At 42.7% G+C, this 25,000-nt stretch overlaps 1 protein-coding gene across 6 annotated transcripts in view; it reads right to left on the bottom strand.

The window, feature by feature from the left end:
• The window catches only part of LOC135098628 (GTP-binding protein 10-like), a 115,689-nt gene that overhangs the window by 62,217 nt on the left and 28,472 nt on the right, over positions 1-25,000 (bottom strand). For 3 of the 6 annotated variants that reach the window (XR_010267185.1, XR_010267182.1, XR_010267183.1), the window contains one exon: positions 15,042-15,136. The exons of the other annotated variants lie outside the window; for them this stretch is intronic. The gene's annotated coding sequence lies outside the window, so the exon portion shown is untranslated. The remainder of the gene's footprint in view (positions 1-15,041; positions 15,137-25,000) is intronic. 6 annotated transcript variants of the gene reach the window in all.

The following is a 25,000-nucleotide window of genomic DNA, read 5'->3' as shown; positions in this document are numbered from 1 at the left end:
TCAGCAATGTGGCGTGATGAAATGCAGTATCTCTTTATTGGTGCCGTGTGGAAATGTATACGAATAATGGGACTGAAAAAATCGTGGAATCTTCTGTATTCATCCTCCACTGTGCGTTCTGTTTTCCCTCAGCTTGTAGTCTATCTGGTGCATGAAGACTCCATCAGTTATCAGGCTAAGTGAGGGCTGTCAGCTGGGCTTTCTTCTCATTCTGGTATTTCTTTTCTTTTCTTTTTTTTCCGGTTTCTTTGTTTTTTTTTTTTTGAGAGAGGGGGGTGAGGAGGAGACAATAAACATTCTTTTCTTTCCTGAATTTATCTTTTGGTCTTGGTCTGTTTTTCTTGTACTACATCGAAAGAAAAGAGAGAACTTAGCAGGTTTTTCTTCTTATTCTGGATATTTGCTTGTTTTCTTTTCTTTTTTTTTTCTTTTTTGGAGAGACAATAAACATTTTTTCTTTCCTGATTTTTTCCTTTGGTCTGTTTTCCTTGTAGTACACCAAGAGAGAGAGAGAGAGAGAGAGAGAGAGAGAGAGAGAGAGAGAGAGAGAGAGAGAGAGAGAGAGAGAGGACAAAACAAGTGAAAGCAGGATGATAATACTTGACAGAATTCTACGTAACTGCAACACTACCGAGATTAGATGAGTTTTCCCTCCTCTGCCAGATATTACATAGTCACATATTACTAAAAAGGCGGAAACTCTCTCTCTCTCTCTCTCTCTCTCTCTCTCTCTCTTACTCGTGAACCTGCTAATCCTTTCCCATTTCCTCCTTTCTCTATCTTTCCCCCAGCAAGGGCAAGTGAAGCCCAGCTGGATCCCTTCAGGGTTTCCTAATCCTTCCGCCAACTCTAACATATTGTCTTAATAGGAATGGTTCAAAAATTATCTCCTTAGCCTTACCACCTACCTATCGTCTCTCTCTCTCTCTCTCTCTCTCTCTCTCTCTCTCTCTCTCTCTCTCTCTCTCTCTCTCTCTCTCTCTCACCATTGTCATTTACTCATATGCCAGACTTACTCCCAATTATCCTTTCCAAATTACGTTTTCTCCCAGCAAAGACATGATATCCCTCCAAAGATTAGCAGACATTCCTCTCTCTCTCTCTCTCTCTCTCTCTCTCTCTCTCTCTCTCTCTCTCTCTCTCTCTCTCTCTCTCTCTCTCTCTCTCTCTCTCTCTCTCTCTCTATCTATCTATCTATCTATCTATCTATCTAGGCCGTTTCCACCATCTTTACTTCCCAGTCTCACTCGTTCTTCGAGAGGATTAGGAGGAAGAGGAGGAGAAAGAGGAGGAGGAAGAAAATTGTGATAGAGGAGGAACACAGAAAGGGGGGAAAAGATAAGGAAGCATAAAGAAGAAATGATAAAGGTGAATGAAATAAAGAAAAAAATGTTAGGAAAGGATAGGAGGATAAGATGAACAAAAAGAGTAAGAAAGGGAAGGAGAAATATATAATACGATAAAAGTTGAGGAAGGAAGAGAAAAGAAAAAAAAAACAAGGGCAACGTAAGCAGGAAGAAAAGGAAGAGAGAAAAAGAGAGTGGAAGAAAAACGAGAGATAAGAAGGGGGTGGAGAGAGAGAGAGAGAGAGAGAGAGAGAGAGAGAGAGAGAGAGAGAGAGAGAGAGAGAGAGAGAGAGAGAGAGAGAGAGAGGGGGGGGCAGACGGGAGATAGGAAGCGGGTAAGGAAGGAAGGAAAGAGATAAACCATGATAAATACAACAAAAGAAAAATAATAAATAAAAAAAAGGAAGACAGCAGAAGAACGGAGGAGAGCGAAGGACAAAACTGGGATGACGATTTTAACTATTTTTTAGAAGAGTCGAGGAGGAGGAGGAGGAGGAGGAGGAGGAGGAGGAGGAGGAGGAGGAGGAGGAGGGCTGCTCGTTTTGTGGTATTTATTTACTAAGACTCCGAGAAACGAGTGTCTTTCTTTGTAAGTCTTTTCTGCCCCCAAGAGATTAATGCTTCCCCAACTCCAAGCCTCTCCCTCCTTTGCCTCCCCTCACCCATCCACAGCCTCAACCTTGAAACCTCCACCAGCCTCTCCCTTCTTAGCCTCCCTCTCATCCACCTACCGCCTCAACCTTGCAACCTCCACCAGCCTCCCCTCACCCATCCACCGTTTCAACCTGCCCACCACTCCATCAGTCCACTCCAGCTGCTAAAAATTACCCACTTCTGAGTCCATTAACCTCTCTTTCTAATCCTTCAGTAACCTCAAAACACTCGAAAGACTCCAATTAAACCCTCTTGACATGTCTTCCGCAGACTTGCAATAAGCTACACCCTTTAAAATTTGCTCTACTTTCCCATCAGAATCCCAATAAACTTCTGGCCAAACCTCACAACTCTCTCCTGGTATCTTCTACACACAAACCCCTAACAAACTTTTCCCTACTTAATCCCTCAAACACTGCCACCCACAACCCTTAGATATCCTCTACAGCTGGCACTCCTCAGCTACTCCACCTCCTCTCAACCTTGTCATCTTTGGGCCCCAGCACTCCAAAACAAGCCGCTTCCCTCATCTCACCACAAACTGGGAACCATTCAACGGTACAATAACATGCTTTTCACAGCCTCACCCTCAACCACTTCTCCTTGAAACTCATATTTAAAACGCCCTTTCTGCTGACACTTTCTTCCTGGCACTCTGAACTTGCTCTATTACTCAGGTCCTGTACTTTTAAGCTCCTACCTCCTGTGTCCAATAAGTTTACCTCACTCCTCCTCGCCTCCACCTCTTAGTCTTCTCGAAAAGTGGCGTGCATTTGTGTGCTATTCTCGTGCTTAGGATAATGAAATGAGAGTGTTAAGTATCTTTCTTTTATAAAATATGGGTGCTATTAATGATGTCTGTATGTATGTACGAATCAAGTGTTTTCATAATACAATAACTTACTATATTTTTTTCTGCATTATTATTATTATTATTATTATTATTATTATTATATTTTTTGTTGTTGTTTATCTGTTACCGTTGTCGTTGTACTTGTTTGTGTTGGTGGTGGTTGTGAGGTTGCTGAGTTAACGGTGTTGCCATTAGCTATTGTTGTTGTTGTTGTTGTTGTTGTTGTTGTTGTTGTTGTGTTGGGCATGGTTGTGGTGGTGTTGCTGAGTTAACAATGCTGCCATTAACTGTTGTTGCTGCTGCTGCTGTTGTTTAAATTGTTTTTTTTTTACCACCATCATCGTAATCATCGTTTCCTTACATTGTCCTTTCATCATTATTAGCGAGAGAGAGAGAGAGAGAGAGAGAGAGAGAGAGAGAGAGAGAGAGAGAGAGAGAGAGAGAGAGAGAGAGAGAGAGAGAGAGAGAGAGAGAGAGAGAGAGAGCAAGAAACAAATTAACTGCTGAAAGATATAAACAGAAAGAGATAAAAGAACGAAAAAAGCACACGGAAAAATAAAAAAAATCAGATCAAATAAAACACTAACATACAGACCAATCGGCACCCCCCCCCCCCGACACACACACACACACACACACACACACACACACACAATGCTCGGCAGCGCCACTAACCAGTCGACTCAGAACTCATACCTGCATTATTGAAACTGCATCCGGTATCAGCTAACCAATCAAGGCGGTACTTTGTTTAATAAAGTGATCAACGAGCCAGGAGGAGGAGGAGGAGGAGGAGGAACATGGGAGCAGGAGGTAAAGAGGAAATGGGTGATCATAACGAGGTAATTTATATCAATGAACTGCCCCACTCTGCATATGTTCATTATTAAAAGCAGAGATAACAGTTGAATAGAAAGGAAGAGAGTGAGAGAGTTCTTCTGCACTCTCTCTCACGTCATACAGGAGAATGGAGGGCTAGTGAATAAAGTAAATGTAGAAGAGAGGTTAGGAATATGTGAGGGTCAGCGGAAGTGAGAGAGCTCTTCTGCTCTTTCCTCCTTACGCCACACTGGAGAATGAAGAGCGAGTGAATAAAGCAAATGTAGAAGAGAGGTTAGGAATATGTGAGGGTTCGCAATTACGAGAGGGAGTAGCGGCGGCATGACGAGGAGGACCACTGAGTAACTAAACACACACAACCCGCGAGTACTCAATGAGGGAGGAATGTCAGGAAATTAAGGATTAATTTTGGGGCGTCGGTGTGTGTGTGCTCTCTCTCTCTCCCTCTCTCTCTCTCTCTCTCTCTGCAACAATAGCGCTGATGGCTTTTCATTGTTGATTTAGTTGTTTGCAGGGAGGGACAAAAATTGGGTCAGCCTGCAGGTTTAATGCGCAAGGAGTCGACACGGTAATTACTACACCTGGCATCTCTCACTCAAACTTTTTTTGTCGTGATATCTAATGCTACTCACAAGCGAGAGACAAAGAGACCACGATGTTATTTTCAACTTTTCTGTCCGACTGTCTGTATCTCTCCCTCCTTCACAACACTCATACCTTCAACACTCATAAAGACCTCATACCCGCACCTTTGATCAATTGTCACACAAAGCGGCCCAACCTTCACGTCACAGGCAATACGACAGCTTATTAACATTACCAATCCAGCACAGACCATTATAATTCCAGGTAAAGCACGCTACTACACGCTGATGACCTGCCACCTGTCACCTGTCAGGTCACCGTGTACTTACCTCCACCGCGCTTCATCTCGTCTTCCTCCATCCCCCCCATCCCCAACCCCCGCTATCTCTGAGCCTTTTGCAAACTTTATGAAAATGGATTTCAGTCCAATTTCTAAGTCGTTGGTATACAAGAAAAGAGAGGAGGAGGAGGAGGAGGAGGAGGAGGAGGAGGAGGAGGAGGAGGAGGAGAACAGTAGCATCAGAGAAAGAAGAGGGAGAACGAAAAAGGAGTGGGATGAAAATGACGATATTTATGATTGATGATGATGATGATGATGAAAAACAGGAGGAAGAAGAAGAGGAGGAGGAGAGGGAAAAGGAGAAGGAAAGAATGCTCGGGAAGAAAGTTCATACACCGATTTGATAAGTTTTGATGAATACAAAACCAACTTGTGGGAAGAAAAATGCTCTCTCTCTCTCTCTCTCTCTCTCTCTCTCTCTCTCTCTCTCTCTCTCTCTCTCTCTCTCTCTCTCTCTCTCTGTACAGACGCATATATGTGGTAATTATTATTATAAGAACAAAAATTACTGAACTACAGGATAATAACAGACATCTGCAGTGAATGGAAAGCGAAGGAAGGTGGAAAGTGGAAAGACGTAAGGGAGAGGAAGGAAAGAAAAGGAATGAAGAGGAGGAGGAAGTGGAAGAAGAGAAAAGGGTTAATAGGAAAAGAGAAAGAGCGGATAGTATGGGGAAAAGAGGAATATGCAAAGGAAAATCAGACGATAAGAGAGAGAGAGAGAGAGAGAGAGAGAGAGAGAGAGAGAGAGAGAGAGAGAGAGAGAGAGAAGTGAGACTGCAAGAGGAATGACGGACGAGTATGGGGAAGAGAAAGGAGCAAGAGGTGATGGAAAGTGAGGCGCACGCACACACACACATACACACACACACACTCGCAACCCATCAGTAATTTATATACGCGAATGTAATTTCTCTCTCTCTCTCTCTCTCTCTCTCTCTCTCTCTCTCTCTCTCTCTCTCTCTCAGTGAAATACAATAACAAATCTTAAGAAAACGAAAGAGGAAGTCATGAAAACACCTTATCATCATCTAATTCTCCTCCTCCTCCTCCTCCTCCTCCTCCTCCTCCCCATTCTCTTCTTTCTACTCAGCACTCAGTAATCTCCCATCGTTATTAATCATTCTTTTTTGTTCCTAATCAGTCCATCTCATTTCTTTCTTTGTTTCGCTTCCCTCCATCACTCCCTGCTCAGAATCTCAAAGTCCGGACCCGCCTCACACCACCTCCTTAAAACATAAAAGCAACACATCGTCCTTGTTCTTACTGACACTGAATAGAAGAGCATGAGAAAGTTTGAGAGAGAGAGAAGAAAAGACGCCAGATATTAATACGATCACTCCCTGGGAACTGAATCTGGCGAGTGACGTGATTCTTGGCTTACTGAAAGAAAGAAATATAAAAAAATATATAAACAACAGATAAAAAGTCTTCAGAAGTATTGATGAGGGAGAGAACACACACACACACACACACACACACACACACACACACACACACACTGAGAGAGGCGCCGCAAAGTGAATTTATAATTTGGTTACATTCCTTCGCGTCTCTCAGCGTCCACCGCGCCATGAATGTTTCGTTTAGTTTATGACTTCATGTTACGCGCAATATCTGTCCATACTCATGGTTAGGTAGTACACACACACACACACACACACACACACATATATTCATCCTACCGCCGCCCCCTCCCCTCTTCTCCTGCCGTGACATTCTTTTCTTATCTCCTTCCCAAAGTTTAGTTTATTTCAATTTTTACTTGTATTATCTTTGTACTAGATCAGTCCATTACTCTCTCTCTCTCTCTCTCTCTCTCTCTCTCTCTCTCTCTCTCTCTCTCTCTCTCTCTCTCTCTCTCTCTCTCTCATCTTTATTTTTCTGGTACCATTTCACCTTGTCTTCATACCCTTCCTCCTCCTCCTCCTCCTCCTACTCCTTCTCTTCCTCTTCCTCTTCCTCCTCCTCCTCCTCCTCCTCCTCCTCCTCCTCCTCCTCCAGCACATCCTCCACGTTCCCTTTCAAGCAAAGGTGCCTGTCAGTTAGCGAGAGAGAGCCTGACAATTGCGGAGAGAGAGAGAGAGAGAGAGAGAGAGAGAGAGAGAGAGAGAGAGAGAGAGAGAGAGAGAGAGAGAGAGAATATCTCTCTCTCTCTCTCTCTCTCTCTCTCTCTCTCTCTCTCTCTCTCTCTCTCTCTCTCTCTCTCTCTTTTGGCAACAACTTTCCACAAAACCAAAATTCCCGCATCCTGTCTTTTCCTTTTTCCTTTCCTTCTTTTTTTTTATTTATTCCCGTTATCTTGTATTCTCTCAATCTCCACTTTCCTTACTTTTAAAACACTGCATTTCAAAACCTCTCCCTTTTTTTCCTTCCGTTTCCCAATCTTCAAATACTGTACTACACCATAAAATACCAAACACCACCACCACCACCACCACCACACCACAACCACCACATCACCTCTGTAGTGGGGATCAGATATCCGGAGGGGAGGAGTGTGGTAGGAGGACTGGATAAGGGAGGGGGAGAGAGATGTGGTGGTGGTGGTGGAGGAATGGTGATCTGCCACTCCTCCTCCTCCTCCTCCTCCTCCTCCTCCTCCTCCTCCTCCGCCCGTAGTGCCTCAGGCCAGTTAAATATTGCGGTGATCCAACTCTCGTGTGTGTGTATTGCGTGCGTGCGTGCGTGTGTGTGTGTGTGTGTGTGTGTGTGTGTGTGTGTGTGTGTGTGTGTGTGTGTGTGTGTGTGTGTGTGTGTGTGTGTGTGTGTAGGTATTTCCGTGTTCCTGTCCGTGAACTGGTTGGGTGGGGGCGGGGATGGGGTGAGGCTGGAGATGGGATCGTGTGGTGGTTGGGGGGTGGGATGGGGGAGGGGTCATCGCAACTGGGAGTGAGGGTGGGTGAAGGAGGCCCCCCCAATCAACCAGACATGCAGCCTTAGGGGGCAAAACATTTACATTATTATTATTTTTTTTTTTTACTTTTTTTCTGCCACAGGGATGGACGCACAGATTGAAGAAAATGGGCATAGAAAGGAAGGAAAGAGACCGAAGGGGGAGGGAGGGAGGGAGGGAGAGAGAGAGAGAGAGAGAGAGAGAGAGAGAGAGAGAGAGAGAGAGAGAGAGAGAGAGAGAGAGAGAAATATGAATTAGTCAGGGAGAGAAAATGATTACCCTTCTTCCTCTCCCCTCTTCCTCCCCCCTCTCTCCCTCTCTCTCTCCCCCTCCCTCTCTCCCTCTCCCTCTTCCAGTATAATAACTCGGGGTAATGGGAATCTCAGATGGAAAGTCATTTGCACCTGGCGCGGAGAGGCGAAGGGAAACCAGCTGACCTGACACTTAATGAAAATCTTTTTGCCTTCTTAACTCTCTCTCTCTCTCTCTCTCTCTCTCTCTCTCTCTCTCTCTCTCTCTCTCTCTCTCTCTCTCTCTCTCTCTCTCTCTGTCTGAAGCGGAATTAAATATATATATATATATATATATATATATATATATATATATATATATATATATATATATATATATATATATATATATATATATATATATATATATATATATATATATATATATATATATATATATATATATATATATATATATAGAATTCTAAGGAAGGATGATAAGCTTGTACAAAACAATAAGAAACCAGAGTACTAAAAAGAAGGGAAAGAAATAAGATTAGAAAAAGATGAGTTTGCAGGAGAATACCAATCTTTCTTTTTTTCTTGTTTTCTCGTTTTTGTTGTTTCGTTTTTTCTTTTGCTTTTCTCAGTTTTCTTTCCCTTGATGTAAAGTAAAGCACCGTTTCTCGCTTCTTACTTTTCTGCTTTTCCATTTTCTTTTTCGTTTTCCCCTTTTCTTTTTCAAGGTAGATATAACTTTTTTACTTTTTCACTTTTCCTCTTTTCCCCTTTTCAAAATAGCCACAATTTTTCCCTTTTTTTGTATCCTTTGCTCTCTCTTTTCTTTTTTAAATAAACATCTCCTTTTCCTTTTTTCATGTTCCCTGTTTTCCTTTCCTTATTTTGAAGATAGAAGCCACTTTTCCCTTTTTCTTTACCTTTTCTTTTAATTTTTAAGCAGGTACTAGCTTTTCCTTTTCACACCTTTTTAATTTTTTTCTCCCTTTTAGCCTTTCCCTTTTTCAGGACTGGCATCACTTTTCTTCATTTTCATCAGTGTCTATCCATTTTTCCCAATTTCCACTTTTCCTTTCGGTTTTTTCATTTCCTTCAAGATAGACGCCACTTTTTCCATTTCTCCCTTACCTTTTTCCTCTCTTTTTTTTCCCCCAGTCCTCGCAAACACACGGTCAAGCTTCAAGAATTTTCAGCAGGGAGGAATAAAGAAGAAATAATGGAAGGCGTTTGTTACGACACTAAAGAGGAAGAACGCCGTGGAAGCAATGAAATTCCTCCTTCCCTCCCTCCCTCCCTCTTTCCCTCCCTCCTTCCCTCCCTTAACTCTGCATTACCTTTCTCCTTATAATGGAACTTTATATGTAATCTTCTTTTATTCTGATTATGCCATTTTGCCAAGCTCATCTCTCTCTCTCTCTCTCTCTCTCTCTCTCTCTCTCTCTCTCTCTCTCTCTCTCTCTCTCTCTCTCTCTCTTTCATGTTTTTTTTTATGTACTCATGTCGAAGTACTTATTTTAGCTAGTTAGCTATTTATCCATTTATTTATCTATCCATACATATATTTAATTACATATCTATTCTTGCATCTATATTTTTATTTTATTTACTGTTTGCCTACGTAATTGAACCAAACTATCAATATTTGTTCTTTATTTGTTTGTGTGCTTGTGTGTTTCTCTCTCTCTCTCTCTCTCTCTCTCTCTCTCTCTCTCTCTCTCTCTCTCTCTCTCTCTCTCTCTCTACTTATCAATCTCGCAATAGGTAAATATGTTTTCTCTCCCTTCCTCATTGGTTTCCTCGTATCCTCACCCGCTCGTCCGCCTCCCCTCTTCTTTCTCTCTTTCGTACCTATAGCTCACTCTTCACCCTCCCTCTCCCTCTCCACTCTTCAAAGAAAAGGCTTAACATTATATAACAAACGGGAGAAAAAAAATACTCGTTCACAACAAAAGGTGAAAGGAGAGTAGCAATCTTTTATAGTATTAGAGACGATGGTTGTACTACACCCAGCCGCCAATGAAAGTGGCGCGCATTATAAACAAACCCGTATCTCATAGCGCGGGAAGAACTGTAGCTCATTTGAAAAGAATGTGGCTAATATCTAGAAGTGGCAACATAGGCCGGCTCTTTAAACATCTATCAACCGTCACACTTCAAAAAATTATCACTCAGTTGTCACTTGCTCACGTAAGGAAGTACACTTGCTTACCCCGCTCCCCCGCACAGTGTGTCAGTTTTCTTCGTTCTCTTTCATATTGGTGTGGAAACTTAAGTGTCAATGGCACGTAAACATCAAATATCCCCAGTCAATATAGCCCTTATTGACTCACTCCGGAAGGGTGGTTTTGGCTCTAAGCATATTTCAAAGGAGACAGGACTCCCACTAAGAACAGTACAACGCTGGTTGAAGCGATGCAGAGACAATACCGGAAAATTAGCACCAGTGAAGAAAACTGCCCCTGGACGCAGCCGTATTTTATCAAAGAGGACACTGACACTGATTAAGCGTCAGCTAAGTGTCTCGCCATTCCTCACAGGAAGAGAAATTAAACAAAATTACCCTGATCTGCTGACACATGTCTCCATAAGGACAATACAGCGGCGGACACTGGAGGACCTCGACATGAAAAGTTACCGTGCTGCAAAGAAACCACTGCTTACACCCGCCCACAAAGCTAAAAGAGTCAGATTTGCTCAGGACCATAAAGACTGGCCATTAGAGAAGTGGAGAAGAGTAGTGTGGTCAGATGAGAGCATGTTCTATGTGACAGGAACACCACACAAAAGAGTACGCCGACCAAGAAACTCGGACAGATATGACGAACGGTACACTGTAAACGCAGTTAAGCATCCTTCCTCTGTGATTATGTGGGGGTGTTTCAGCTACTTTGGTGTTGGCAACTTAGTTATGCTTGACAAAGGAGTGTCAATGAACACAGAAACATATCTTGACCTGCTGCATGACAATCTTGAAGAGTGCTTCGACAAGTGTAACGGTGAAACCTTCATGCAGGACGGTGCGTCATGCCATACGGCCAACATTGTAAGGGAATGGTTTGGCATGTGTGAACTTAATTATTTTGAAAGTTGGCCAGCAAACAGTCCAGACCTAAACCCGATTGAAAATGTGTGGAGTATGATGAAAAAGAAGCTCCAGGATCTGGACACGAGCAGTGTAGCGAAGCTCAAGCAGGCGGTCGTGCAAGTGTGGGGAGAACTGTCACCTACATATCTGGAAAAACTAGCAGATTCTGTACCACGTCGGTTGGAATCTGTCATAAAGAGGAAGGGAAACAGCACAAAATATTAGGTAAGGTAAAGAAATTATATTTTTAATGATAGTAATAGATGATTAAGGCAAATTTAATGGTATGCATGGTACGAAAAAACACAAAAACAACACGCGCCACTAACACAAAAATAACACGCGCCGCTTTCATTGGCGGCCAGTGTAGTAGTAGTAGTAGTAGTAGTAGAGGTGCTGGTGTTGGTGGTAGAGGTCGTGGTGGTGGCAGTAGTAGTAGAAGAAGGAGAAGACGAGAAGGAGGAGGAGGAGGAGGAGGAGAAGGAGGAGGAGGAGGAAGAGGAGGAGGAGGAGGAGGAGGAGGAGGAGGAGGAGGAGGAGGAGGAGGAGGAGGAGGAGAAGAAAAGAAGGAGGAGGAGGAGGAGAAGAGGAGGAGAAGAAGAAGAAGAAGAAGAGGAGGAGGAAGAGGAGGAGGAGAAGAGGAGGAGGAGGAGGATAATTGGGAGGAGGAAGAGGAGGAAGAGAAAAAAACAAAAGAAAAATAAGAAATAAAATAAAAAAAACACAAACAGAAAAAAAAGAACAAGATAAATATGAGCAACAAAAAACGCGAGAGAGAGAGAGAGAGAGAGAGAGAGAGAGAGAGAGAGAGAGAGAGAGAGAGAGAGAGAGAGAGAGAGAGAGAGAGAGAGAGAGAGAGAGCATCATCCCCAGCTTCAGGGAACATTAAATTAAGGGAACGAGAAATTTTGGATATAGATCTTTTCAGTTCCCTTTTGTGGTACCCTGGCCGCGGGAGGAGATTGCCTTCTGCTGAAGGAGGAGGAGGAGGAGGAGGAGGAGGAGGAGGAGGAAGAGGAGGAGGAGGAGGAAGAGGAGGAGGAGGAGGAGGAGGGGGAGGAATAGAAGTGAGAGTACGAGGGAGCTGTTTGAAAATAAGATAATAAAACTAGCACGTGTATGAGAGAGAGAGAGAGAGAGAGAGAGAGAGAGAGAGAGAGAGAGAGAGAGAGAGAGAGAGAGAGAGAGAGACTTGTAAAGGGATTAATGCTATAAGTAGTAAGATGGATAAACAAGATAAAAAGAAACAGTAATCGGGAGAGAGATCAGAGATAATGCGGAAATTAGAGAGAAAAATGTTCCTTGTTATCTCCTCCTCCTCCTCCTCCTCTTCCTTCTCCTCCTCCTCCTCCTCCTCCTCCTCCTCGTAATGCGAAGGAATGAAGCAACTTGACGTATTAGAGAGGAGAAAAGGACTGTTGTAAGTATGTCTACAATATTAAAAGCTCCAGTACCATGTATGTTCCTTAGTTTGAGTTTACCCTTCAAAAAGAAAACGGGGGAACAAATAAACATTTACGTGGAGATAGAGAGAGAGAGAGGTGGAAATAAATAAATAATCACAATTCTCTCTCTCTCTCTCTCTCTCTCTCTCTCTCTCTCTCTCTCTCTCTCTCTCTCTCTCTCTCTCTCTCTCTCTCTCTCTCTCTTTCCGGCCTCGATCCTGCAAAATACATAGGAATTTAATGCGATGGTGATGGATGCCAGATCGTCTTTCCCTTGTGATCACGTGATGTTTATTTAGTGATGTTAATGTTAAGACCAAGCCCGCCCTGGGAGATTAGACCAGGGGGGAGAGAGAGAGAGAGAGAGAGAGAGAGAGAGAGAGAGAGAGAGAGAGAGAGAGAGAGAGAGAGAGAGAGAGAGTCAAAGCGGCAGAAAGAACTAATAATTTAAATAAAGAATGGGAACGAAAAGTACAAAAAATAGTACAGAAAGAAACCGATGAATTTTAAAACACTGAAAATAATGAAAGAAAATACAATGATGGTGATGATGATGATGATGATGATAGTGATGGTGATGGTTGGAGATGAGCCCGGCCAGTGTGATAAATAGGAGAACGATATGATAACAGATAAACGGTAAAGGGACAAGAGTGGGTCGATGAAAGGGAAGGGAAGGGAAGGGAAGGGAAAAAAGGAAGGGAAAATCTTTCTCTCCCTTATTACGATTCAAGAAGGAAATAGAGATAGTTTGCAACGTATTCCATTTTCCTTCTGCCTCCTTTCTCTCCATTTATCTCTGCCTATCCCTCTTCCTTCATTTGCACTTCATTGTCAAGTGCTCTCTCCAATCTCTCATCTCTCCTGGCGCCTTTTCATTTTCTTCACTGTGTTTTTCTTGTTATTCATTATCCCTGTCTACTCTCTTCTTTCTTCTACCCCTTTTTTTTTTAAGCATCTCCCTCTTTTCCATCGTCTTCCCTCCTTTTCTTTTATCTTTTCCCATCATCTTTGCCATTTTGTCTTTTTTATCGTCAGTTTTTATTCTCCTTTACTTCTTTCTATTTTTTTTTATTGTATTATTTCATGTACTTTTCTAAGCTTCCGTTTTTCTTTCACATCTTCATCACTATTCTCTTCTCTCACTTCCGTATTCAATCCTTCTCTATCCCTTCTTCCTTAATCCCTTCTACTTTCTTTTTTCCTATCTTCTTCCTATCCTTTCCTTCTCTCCTTCCTTTATCTTGTCTCCTCCACGAAGGGATCCAATAGCGTGTGATCAGAGGAGCGTGGAGGAGCGTTCACTACGGGAGGAGGAGGAGGAGGAGGAGGAGGAGGAGGACGAGGAGGAGGAGGAGGAGGAGCGGGCACTTACTTCCTCATACTCCGGTAGAGAGATTACCTCCACGTAAGGCATGATCTACTGCAGGAGCTCTCTCTCTCTCTCTCTCTCTCTCTCTCTCTCTCTCTCTCTCTCTCTCTCTCTCTCTCTCTCTCTCTTCTTCTTCTTCAAGAAGAAGAAGAAGAAGAAGAAGAAGAAGAAGAAAATAAAATAAAAGAAGAAGAAGAAGAAGATAAAATAAAAGAAGAAGAAGAAGAAGAAGAAGATAAAATAAAGAAGAAGAAGAAGAAGAAGAAGAAGAAGAAGAAGAAGAAGAAGAAGAAGATAAAATAAAAGAAGAAGAAGAAGAAGATAAAATAAAAGAAGAAGAAGAAGAAAAAGAGGAAGAAGAAGAAGAAGAAGGACATCAATATCATCATGTAAAACTCACGCACAAACCAACACACACACACACACACACACACACACACACACACACACACACACACACAGAGAGAGAGAGAGAGAGAGAGAGAGAGAGAGAGAGAGAGAGAGAGAGAGAGAGAGAGAGACGGATAGAGAGACGGATAGAGAGAGAGACGGATAGAGAGAGAGACGGATAGAGAGAGAGAGAGACGGATAGAGAGAGGAAAAGGATAAATTGAGTATAAAAGTCAGAGTAAACAGATATTCTTGGTAAAATATATAAAAAAAAAACAAGAGAGAGGGATGAAGAGGGAGAAAGCAAGAGAGGGAGAGTGACAAAAGGAGAGGAAAAGAAGAAAATGAGTATAACATATTCTTGGTAAAATAAAAACAAAGAAACATACAACATATAAATTTGAAACAATTAAAAAAACAAGGGCAGAAGAATGGAGAGAGAGTGAGAGACAGTGAGAGAGTGAAAGTGACGGAAGGGGAGAGAAATGGGAAGATGAGGACAAAAAAGGAAAACTAGAAAAGAGAATGCTTAGTAAGATAAAAAAAAAAAAGAACATACAATATACAAATCTAATTCAACATACAATAATTTCCATCTATATTTCACAACCAATAAAAAAAAAAAGTTTAACACAGGAGAATGGAATAGCGGTGCAGAGATATGGCGAAAGAGGATTAAAAAAATACAGGATAAACTGGGATAGAAAAGACTGACGGAAGGAAGGGAAAAAGAAAAAAAAAGTGAATATAAAAGAAGATGGAGACGAGAATAGAGGTTTAGAAAGGAAGAAAAAGAGGACAAGAAGAAAATAAAAAAAGGTATAAAAAACAAAAAGTTTAAAGATCAAGCTCAGTAAAAAAAAAATCAACAAAAGGAAAAAAGAAGAAAACAAAGCAAAATGAAAATAGAAAATGGAGACGAGGACTAAAAAAAAAATAAATAAATAAATAAATAAATAAACTACAGGACAAACATCCTAACCTTACCTAATCCATCAGGGCGTGGTTCGAACGAGGCCGAACCAGAGGAGGACTAACCAGAGGAGGATGTGCTTGTGAGGGAGGGTGGTCACTGGAAGCCTCTGGGGGGAGGAAGATAAAAAAAATTGTGCTGACGATGGTGCGGGAATGCATTGAGCTGCCCTGGCCCTGCTGACACTAATTCCTTGCACCCAGAGAGACCCTTGTACACAGACCTGACTGGGAAGCACAACACACACACACACACACACACACACACACACACACACAGATAGATGGAGGGATAAGTGGGTAGACAGATAGGTAAACATATAGATAGATGGATGCGTGGATAGATAGCTAGTTAGATAGATGAATAGACACATAGACAGACGCTTAGACAAATAGATAGACGAAAAAAGATAGGTAGATAGATGAATAGATAGATAGAGAAAGAGAGATAGACAGACAGGTACATAAACAGTTGGACAGACGGAAAGATAGATATTTTATTTACCCCAAATTTATCAATATCGTAAAAAAAAAAAATATATATATATATATATATATATATATATATATATATATATATATATATATATATATATATATATATATATATATATATATATATATATAAGACGAAACTAGTAATGAAATTCACCTCCCCCACCACACATACAGAGAAGTGACCTTTCATTTATAAAAAAAAAACTATATTAACTTATTCATTGTGGAAGCGTTACACAACTCTCTCTCTCTCTCTCTCTCTCTCTCTCTCTCTCTCTCTCTCTCTCTCTCTCTCTCTCTCTCTCTCTCTCTCTCTCTCCTCCCTGTCTCTCTCTGTTTCCACGTGTTTATCCTGCTTCTCTCTCTCTCTCTCTCTCTCTCTCTCTCTCTCTCTCTCTCTCTCTCTCTCTCTCTCTCTCTCTCTCTCTCTGGCGTAATCAAGCGAAACAGGTCAAACAATCGCCACCTTTGCTCTGAGACACATGAAGGGAGGGCGTGTAACTTTGCAGGATAACTCAAGAGGAATGAGAGGAGGAGGTGATACATATCGAGTTGTTTGTTTCATTCATGTGACGCTTTGTGGTTTGTGATCCCCTTCCCAACGCTTCATCCTGCGCCAGATAAGAACTATTGTGTCACTTCCAAAGCCACCCAGCCACCCTCCCAGCCAGCTAAACTGTCAGCCACTCAGCCAAACAGTCAGCCAGTTAACCAGTCAGTCAGCCAGCCAGCCATACCCACCCAGTCAGCCATGCCCAGCCATTCAGCCATTAAGTCACCTAGAGCAGTCATATATCTAGCTAGCCAGTTAACACAATGAAAGACGAAAAGGGCAAAGGTTATGTAGACTGTTAGGCTTTTATCATTCAGAAACCAGAAAAAAAAACAAGCAGAAATTTTTGTTGTTGAAAGGCAAGTCTCATCTCGTTCTGAAACAGTTGAGCAGAAAAGATCAGCTTGACCACAGGCTATCTCACTCAGAAGCAAGGGTAAACAGAAACCGTAATGAGTCGCCAGGGCATCATTTGGTTGAGAACGCGAGAAATAAGCGCGCAGATCCATCATTCTCCTTCTTACACAACCTAAACTGCCCATCATCCTATCCTTCTCTTCACCAACACGCTAACAGTACCTCAGAGCCAGCACGTTCACCTCCACAGTGCTTGTATTATCCCGGCGCAGTGACAGCAACAGTTCAAAGCACCACAGTACTAGTACAATCATGACACGAGTGAGGCAAGCTTATGTACTTAACCAGGAAGTAGGTTAAGTTGTTCCTATATTACGTGATAACCAGTAACGCGAGCTTGCACACAAAAGTAAGAAGTAACTAAGCTTCTTCCAGACACCAGAATAACACTTTACATTTTCTGGATCAAGCAATAGCCAATAACAACAGAGTTTATGCATCAAATCAGGAAGTTGGTCAAATTATTGCTAGAGTAAGTAATAAACAGTAGCAACACAACAGTAATACAAGCTTAGCCACTTAACCAACAAGTAAATAAGCTTATTCCAGACACAAAAATAACCCTGTACCAAACCCTGGACCAAATAAAAAGAACAGTAACACAAGTACTTCCATTTTCAAGATGCAATGTGAAAAACAGTAGCAACACAACAGTAATAGGAGAGAGAGAGAGAGAGAGAGAGAGAGAGAGAGAGAGAGAGAGAGAGAGAGAGAGAGAGAGAGAGAGAGAGAGAGAGAGAGAGAGAGAGAGAGAGGGGGGGGGGGAACTGCACTAAAATTCCATAAACTTCTTCAGGAAAAAAGAAAAACTGAAAAAAAGCGAATACAACAGGGAAAATTAATCGTCATTCATGCTTCTCTCTCTCTCTCTCTCTCTCTCTCTCTCTCTCTCTCTCTCTCTCTCTCTCTCTCTCTCTCTCTCTCTCTATGTCGTTCCATTTCAATAAGATCCTGTTACGTTACACACACACACACACACACACACACACACACACACACACACACACACACACACACACACACACACACACACACATTTCCTGTTTTTAGCTGATAATTATATATAAGTTGAGATAATACTGATATGGATGCTGAGAGAGAGAGAGAGAGAGAGAGAGAGAGAGAGAGAGAGAGAGAGAGAGAGAGAGAGAGAGAGATGCTTCACACACACACACACACACACACACACACACACACACACACACACACACAGTCGATAACTGAGGAAAAATCGTTAAAATATTTCATTCCTGAAGATTCAGCTAGCGAGGAGATAAACAAACAAACAAACATACATACATACAGACAGACAGACAGACAGTAGATGGGAGTAGATGGGAGTAGATGGGCCGTTGCTCTGTGACCCACAGTGAAGGCTTGCAATACACATACCACTGTCTTGCTTACAATGTAGTGTGCTACTGTAATACTTATTTATTAAGGCATCTTTGTTCTATTGTGTAAGATGTGACTGATGTAGTAGTAGTAGTAGTAGTAGTAGTAGTAGTAGTAGTAGTAGTAGTAGTAGTGGTGGTGGTGGTAGTATTAGAAGTAGTAGTAGTAGTAGTAGTAGTAGTAGTAGTAGTAGTAGTAGTAGTAGTAGTAGTAGTGGTAGTAGCAGTAGTAGTAGTAATAGCAGTAGTAGTAGTACTACTACTACTAGTAGTAGTAGCAGTAGTACCAGGAGCAATAGTTAAATTTCTTCAGTCACCCCTGAAAGCCAATTTAAAAAGTCTACGGTGTTAGTGTGTCATATTTCACGTACTCCTACTGTTAATATCAGGGGGTAATATTGTGAATGGCAAAATATTAGCTTGTAGAGAAGGATAGATTGGGCTACGAACACTAAGGAACACAAAGGCAGAACAACAAAGAACACAAGGGTTGGTGCAGGAAGGCATCAAGTCTATACGTGGCAATCCCTGTACAAAACACACTTGTCTGTTTGCACCATCCTTTTAAAAGCTTCCTATTAACTCTGCACTTACAGCCTGAATAGTAGTACCTGTTCTTGGATTTTACTTATTCAGATCTTTCCTTTTTTCTCTAACGTCCTTTTTCCACTCGTGTTTCCCCTCATTATCTCCCCCTCACCCCCGCACGTTCTGGCCGCCCCTCCCCTCGCCCACCCTCCCTCTGTCCCTTTTTCCCAGTACTAAAAATTGCGTCAATTCTCGTCTGCTTCTTTGTTTCTCCCTTTTTTATCCATTAGTTATACCAAATGTTCTCGGGGAAATGGAACTGGAGGAGGAGGAGGAGGAGGAGGAGGAGGACACATGGAGGAGGAGGAGGACAGAAGAGGAGGAGGAAGAGGAGAATTTTGTGAGGCAGAAGTAAGCCAAAGATGATGTGTCCATTAATTTTGTTTTCGATTCTTTTGCTGCTCTTTGTTTTCCTGTTGTGTGTGTGTGTGTGTGTGTGTGTGTGTGTGTGTGTGTGTGTGTGTGTGTGTGTGTGTGTGTGTGTGTGTGTGTGTGCCCTCCCCCTCCACGTAGCGCTTGCATCTTTTACACACTGGACAAGTCTCCAGGCGGCGGCAGGAAACTGGGTCTTTCTTCCTTTATTTTTGTCGTTTCCACAACCCTTCCCTCTCTTTTGCCTCACTCGCCCAATGCTGCAGAACGAAGGGATGGATAAAAGGCATACCAGACTTTTCTATATACATGAAAACAAAACAAAAAACAGCTGTTGCTCCAAAATATGATGAATAAACGGTAGTATACTGAAAAAAAAAGTTTGTGTATGTAAACTTTTCTTTACTTCCCTAATACTGCAGAATGAATGGTTCAATAAAAATAAATAAAGCTAGAATAGACAACACTATACACATGATACAAAAAATAACAGCTGAGTCTCTAAATATGATTAATACAAAAGAACACACACAAAAAAAGTAATTGCAAATATGAAATGTCTTCCGTAGAACAATTTAATCTTTTCAGTCTCGTTATCATATGTTGTTGTGTAGATCATTAATTTTTCGTCGACTTTTCTTATCGGATGATGAAATTCGTGGAAGTGAAAAATGAAATAATGACATGACTAGGAAGGGAAGGGTGATATAATGAAATTTCCTGCCTCAAACTTTCCTTGTCCACTTGTGTCTAGAAATGTGATGGTTTGTGCTTGGGTACGTCTCTCTCTCTCTCTCTCTCTCTCTCTCTCTCTCTCTCTCTCTCTCTCTCTCTCTCTCTCTCTCTCTCTCTCTCTCTCTCCATCAGTTCTTCCTTTCTCCATCCATCCATCCTTCCCTTTCCCTCCTATACATTACTCCTCCCTCTATCATTTCCCTCCATCATTCCTTCCTCCCTTTCTTCTCTCCCTTTCTTTCTAGCTCTTCTTCGTCCTCCATCCATTCCTTCTTTCTCTGTCTTTCCATTCATACTCTTCCTTCCAATTTTCCCTCTTCCTTTCCTCTTCTTCCTTTTCTTCATGCATTCCTCCTCCCTCTATCCATTCCTCTTACTCTTATCTTTCCTTCCTTTTCTCCTCTTCCTTTTCTCCCATCCATTCATCCTCCCCCTTCTTCCCTCTCCCTTCATCCATTCCTCCTCCTCTTCTTCCCTCTCCCTTCATCCATTCCTCCTCCTCTTATCCTTCTCTCCTTTTTCTTCTCTTTCTTTTATCCCATTTATTCCTCCTGCCCCTATCCATTTCTCCTCCTCCCTTTCTCCTCTCCCTTCTTCTTCCTTCTGTCCCTCCCTCTCCCACTCCTCTCTCCTCCCTCCCTCTACCAGGAGACGTCAATATATCAGTGAGGTCTTTGGCGTTGTGTTATCTCTGTCGCTGGTGTGGCCAATTCCTTATCAGTTCCCATGATTGCCGCCTCTCCGTTGTACTGCGTGGGTGTGGAAGGGTGTGGAGTGGATGGGTGGATGTGTGTGTTAAGGGGTATGTGGTTTCGTAGGTGGGCGGGTGAGTGTTGGATGGGTCGGTGTAGGTGGGTTTGTGGGTGAGTGGGTGGGTGTGTGTGTGCATAAGTGTGTTAATGAGGTAATGGTGATTTTCCGTAGTTAATGGTAGGTTGTTTTGTTGTATATTTTGTGCTTGTTATCTTAACTATTATTTTCTTTGTGTTTGTTTGTTTATTGTTCGTTTGTAAGAGTAACTTATGTCTGTAAACAAAAATAACGTTAAGGCATCATCATTATCATCATCAATAATAACACAACAACAACAACAACAACAACAACAACAACACTTACGACCACCATCACCAACGACAACAACAACAACAACAACAACAACAACAACAAACATTTACTCCACCCCAAGCCTTCGTTGCCTCCCCTCATAGCTTCCCTCACCCAAACCTCCACAAACACAACCCCCTCTTCCCCCTTCACCCTTCTCTCCTTTCCCCTTTCCCCCCTTCCAGTTGTTATGTTTGGTAGTTGTAAGCTTAGGTTAGGTTACGATTAGGTTAGGTTAGGTTAAATTAACTTAGGTTAGGATATTAAGTTAGGTTAAGTTAGCTTACGTTAGGTTAGGTTAGGTTCCGATACGTTTCGTTAGTTCATGTTATGCTAGGTTAGGTTTGGTTTAAGTTTGGATATGTTAGGTAGTAGGTTAGGTTAGGTTAGGTATCAAGTTGTCAGTCTTTTGTCTAGTTCTTTCCTGAGCTGTTATTTTATTTTATTTTTTTGTTTAGTTTTGTTAAGGTAGTTTGCGGAGAAAGAGGAATGACAGGAGAAACATGAATACGAGAAGAAAAAGGAACAATAGGAGAAAGAGGAGTAGTAGTGTGTGTGTGTGTGTGTGTGTGTGTGTGTGTGTGTGTGTGTGTGTGTGTGTGTGTGTGTGTGTGTGTGTGTGTTACTGGAATTTGTCTGTCAAAGAAATGTGAGTGTTTAATTACTGATCACCAGAAACTTTATTACATTAATAACATCGTTTCATTACTAATTATTATTGTTATTTAATTTAGTTACCTGTCACTTTGCAACACACACACACACACACACACACACACACACACACACACACACACACACACTGACATAACAGTGACGAGACATAATGAGTCTTTCCTCACTACAGACCATCCGATAACCGAGGAGAGAGAGAGTGAGAGAGAGAGAGAGAGAGAGAGGAGAGAGAGGAGAGAGAGAGAGAGAGGAGAGAGAGAGAGAGAGAGACCCTTCCATGGTACATCCTCTAGCAACCTGTCCCCCCATCTCTCCTCTCTCTCTCTCCTCTCTCTCTCTCTCCTCTCTCTCTCTCTCTCTCTCTCTCTCTCTGGCGGCGGTTCATATTTCAAAGGTAATGGCTCCGTTCGGCAGCTTCTATCCGCACTGCAACATTCATTCTCTCTGGCAAGAATTAGGTTCGGAGCGCCTTGGTTTGATGAGATGGCGGGCCTTCGTGTGGTGTGGTGTGGTGTGGTGTGGTGTGGTGTGGTGTGGTGTGGTCTGGTGTTGTGTGGTGTGGTGCGGTGTTGTCTTACCATGTCTTGTCTTGTTTTGTCTGGTCTTGTTTGGCCTTGTTTTGTTTTGTTTGGTCTGGTGTGGCTTGGTCTGTCGCGGCGCCTTCTTTCGTCTTCTTGTCTGTTGTGGTCTTCCCTGGTCTTATATGGTATGGGCTTGTTTTTGTCTTAGTTTGTTTTGTCTTGTTTTCTTTTGTTTCTGGTATGGTGTGGTGTGGTGTGGTGTGGTGTGGTGTGGTGTGGTATAGTGTGGCGTTGCTCCTCTTTTGGTCTCCTTGCGCAGTTAATGATAGCGGTAAATTAAGCCGGTCTGGTGCTTCGTCAATGATCTGTTGATAATGGGAATGCGTGTGATATTAAGTGCTTCTCAATAATGGATGTAAAAATAATAATAGTTTCATTGTGCAACTTTGGGGTCCGGACATTACAGAAGCAGAATGTAAATGAATAAATGATAATGCTCAGTAAGTGGGTCTTAAATAATTATAAGCTCATAAGCAGACTAGGAATTGGTTAATAAAAAGTTTAATTCGTCTAAAAACGCCGTTATTTGGTTCAAAGCCGCGTTATTCCGCTCACAACAGCTGTACCCGGTTCAGAGGAGAGGTACTCGGCTCACAACAGCGGAATTTGGCTCACAGCAGTTTTTTTTTTTTTTTTTCGTGATGGAGATTTGGTTCTGAGGGGAGGAATTTGGCTCACAACAACAGTAATTGCCTCAGAGGGGAGGAACACGGCTCGCAACAGCTGAAATTGGCTCACTACTGCGGTACTTGGCTCATAATAAGTTTTCATCTTAACATTACCTTTTTTTTTTCATACAACAGAGCTTTTTTTCAGCTAAGTAAGAAATTCAACTTAACACGAGTAAAGATTGTAGATAATTCAACAGGAACGTTATTTTTTTACATCACAATAAGGAAACGAAGAATCTTTTTTTTTTACTCAATACGAATAAGAATTGTATATAATTTCCAGCAACACTATTTTACTTCATAATAAGGTAAAAAAAAAAAAAAAAGACGCGATTTCCACCCCACTGCTTATCAGGTCCAGGAATCGCACGCAGGTCCCTTATCCCCACGTGTCCACCTCACCTGGGAACACCTGTCCGGCCTGCCCCCTTTTTCACCTGCTCCCCGCCCCACGAGGCCTGATGGACCGGTTAATTAGCGTAAATGGGCGTGTTTGTGTTCCACCGTGGGGGAGGGAATGTTTTGTTTGTTTGTTTGTCAGTGTGTGTGTGTGTGTGTGTGTGTGTGTGTGTGTGTGTGTGTGTGTGTGTGTTACAGTCAAGAAATAAAGTAAGAGATTATGTACTAGTTTGTAATTCTCTCTCTCTCTCTCTCTCTCTCTCTCTCTCTCTCTCTCTCTCTCCTCTCTCTCTCTCTCTCTCTCTCTCTCTCTCTCTCCCTTCGGTCTCTTTCCTTCCTTTTTACTCCCATTTTCTTTTCTTCCTTCTTTCCTTCCCGCGTCTTCGTGTGTGTGTGTGTGTGTGTGTGTGTGTGTGTGTGTGTGTGTGTGTGTGTGTGATTCTATGTACGTATATTTATGGTGTAAAAGGGTTGATGACTGTGTGCTGTAACTTATGAAATTTATCAAGATGAGAGAGGTAGGTGGTGATGGCACAGAGAGAGAGAGGAGGTGAAGAGAGAGAGAGAGGAGAGAGAGAGAGAGAGAGAGAGAGAGAGAGATAGAGAGAGAGAGAGAGAGAGACTTTGATTTAGTAAGGCGCGAGACCGGATCTTCCCCAGTGATAGTGAGACGGACACCTAACAAGATAGGACGGGCGGCCATTAGCGGCGGCGCCCACGACTTGAGGATGGTCTCTGACGGGGGGCGTGTGGGGGGCGTGGGGGGGCCAGGTCAGTACCGCAAGGAGAGTCATCGCTATCACACACACCACGCCACGATCTCTTTGTTATGAACCCCGCCCTCCCCACGCCCACCCCCCCACGCCCCCCCCCCCCACGCCTCCCCACGCCCCAAAGTCCACCCCACCTACGCCAGCGCCCCAGTTACTGCTGACGGAGGGGGAGCAAGAGGAGGAGGTGGTTTAAATTTCGTGGTTTTGGTTTAGTGAATGGAGTACGAGAGAGAGAGAGAGAGAGAAGAGAGAGAGAGAGAGAGAGGGAGAGAGGAGAGAGAGAGAGAGAGAGAGAGAGGAGAGAGGAGAGAGAGAGAGAGAGGGAGTGATAACTTTTGAAATATACCACCACCACCACCACCACCACCACCTCCTCCTCCTCCTCCTCCTCCTTCCCCCTCCTCCATCACACCTGGCGGGAGGAAACAGGTGGCAAGGTATTATCCACTAACATCTTCCACCCACCTCCCCGCTCCTAACACCCCCCCCAGCATACATAAACAGCTCAAATTCAACCCTTTAGTTCCTCTCCTTGCCTCCCTTCATCCTCCCTTTGTCTCGACCCTCAACCCTTTAGACACGAGCATAGAGCATTCACACACACCGGGAATTCTTTATGTGGGTTGATGAGTGGGTTTCGATAACAAGAGAGGGGGTGTTTTGATGCCGTGTGTGGTGTTGTGGTGTTCGTGGTGTGGTGTTTGGTGGTGTCTGGTGTCTTGAAGCGAGATAAATTTAAAACATGACTAGCGAGGTTAGATGAGGAAAATTGAGGCTCTCTCTCTCTCTCTCTCTCTCTCTCTCTCTCTCTCTCTCTCTCTCTCTCTCTCTCTCTCTCTCCTCTCTCTCTCTCTCTCTCTCTCTCTCTCTCAAATATTAACTCCTAAAAAGAAACAGAATTAAGCTGAAAGAGTTATTTTAAGGTCAAAGGAAGGGTGTGAGGTCAGGTCAGGATTAAGCAGGGTCAGCGAGGGTCAGGGACAGGTCAGTTTGGAACGTTAATAGACAGGGTTGGGTTAATTTGAGTCAAGTTTTCGACGTTTAAAGTTTTCGATGTTTAAAGCTTGTTAGTTTATTTTTGTTTGTTTGTTTTGGTGTGTGTGTGTGTGTGTGTGTGTGTGTGTGTGTGTGTGTGTGTGTGTGTGTGTGTGTGTGTGTGTGTGTGTGTGTGTGTATGTGTGTGATTATTGTTGTTTGTTTGTTTGTTTGTTTGC

This window comes from Scylla paramamosain, unplaced genomic scaffold (genome assembly GCF_035594125.1).
Source record: "Scylla paramamosain isolate STU-SP2022 unplaced genomic scaffold, ASM3559412v1 Contig71, whole genome shotgun sequence".
In the NCBI taxonomy this organism is placed as follows: Eukaryota; Metazoa; Arthropoda; class Malacostraca; order Decapoda; family Portunidae; genus Scylla; species Scylla paramamosain.
Note: the sequence above shows the minus strand (reverse complement) of the source record. Positions and strands in the feature narration are given on the sequence as shown.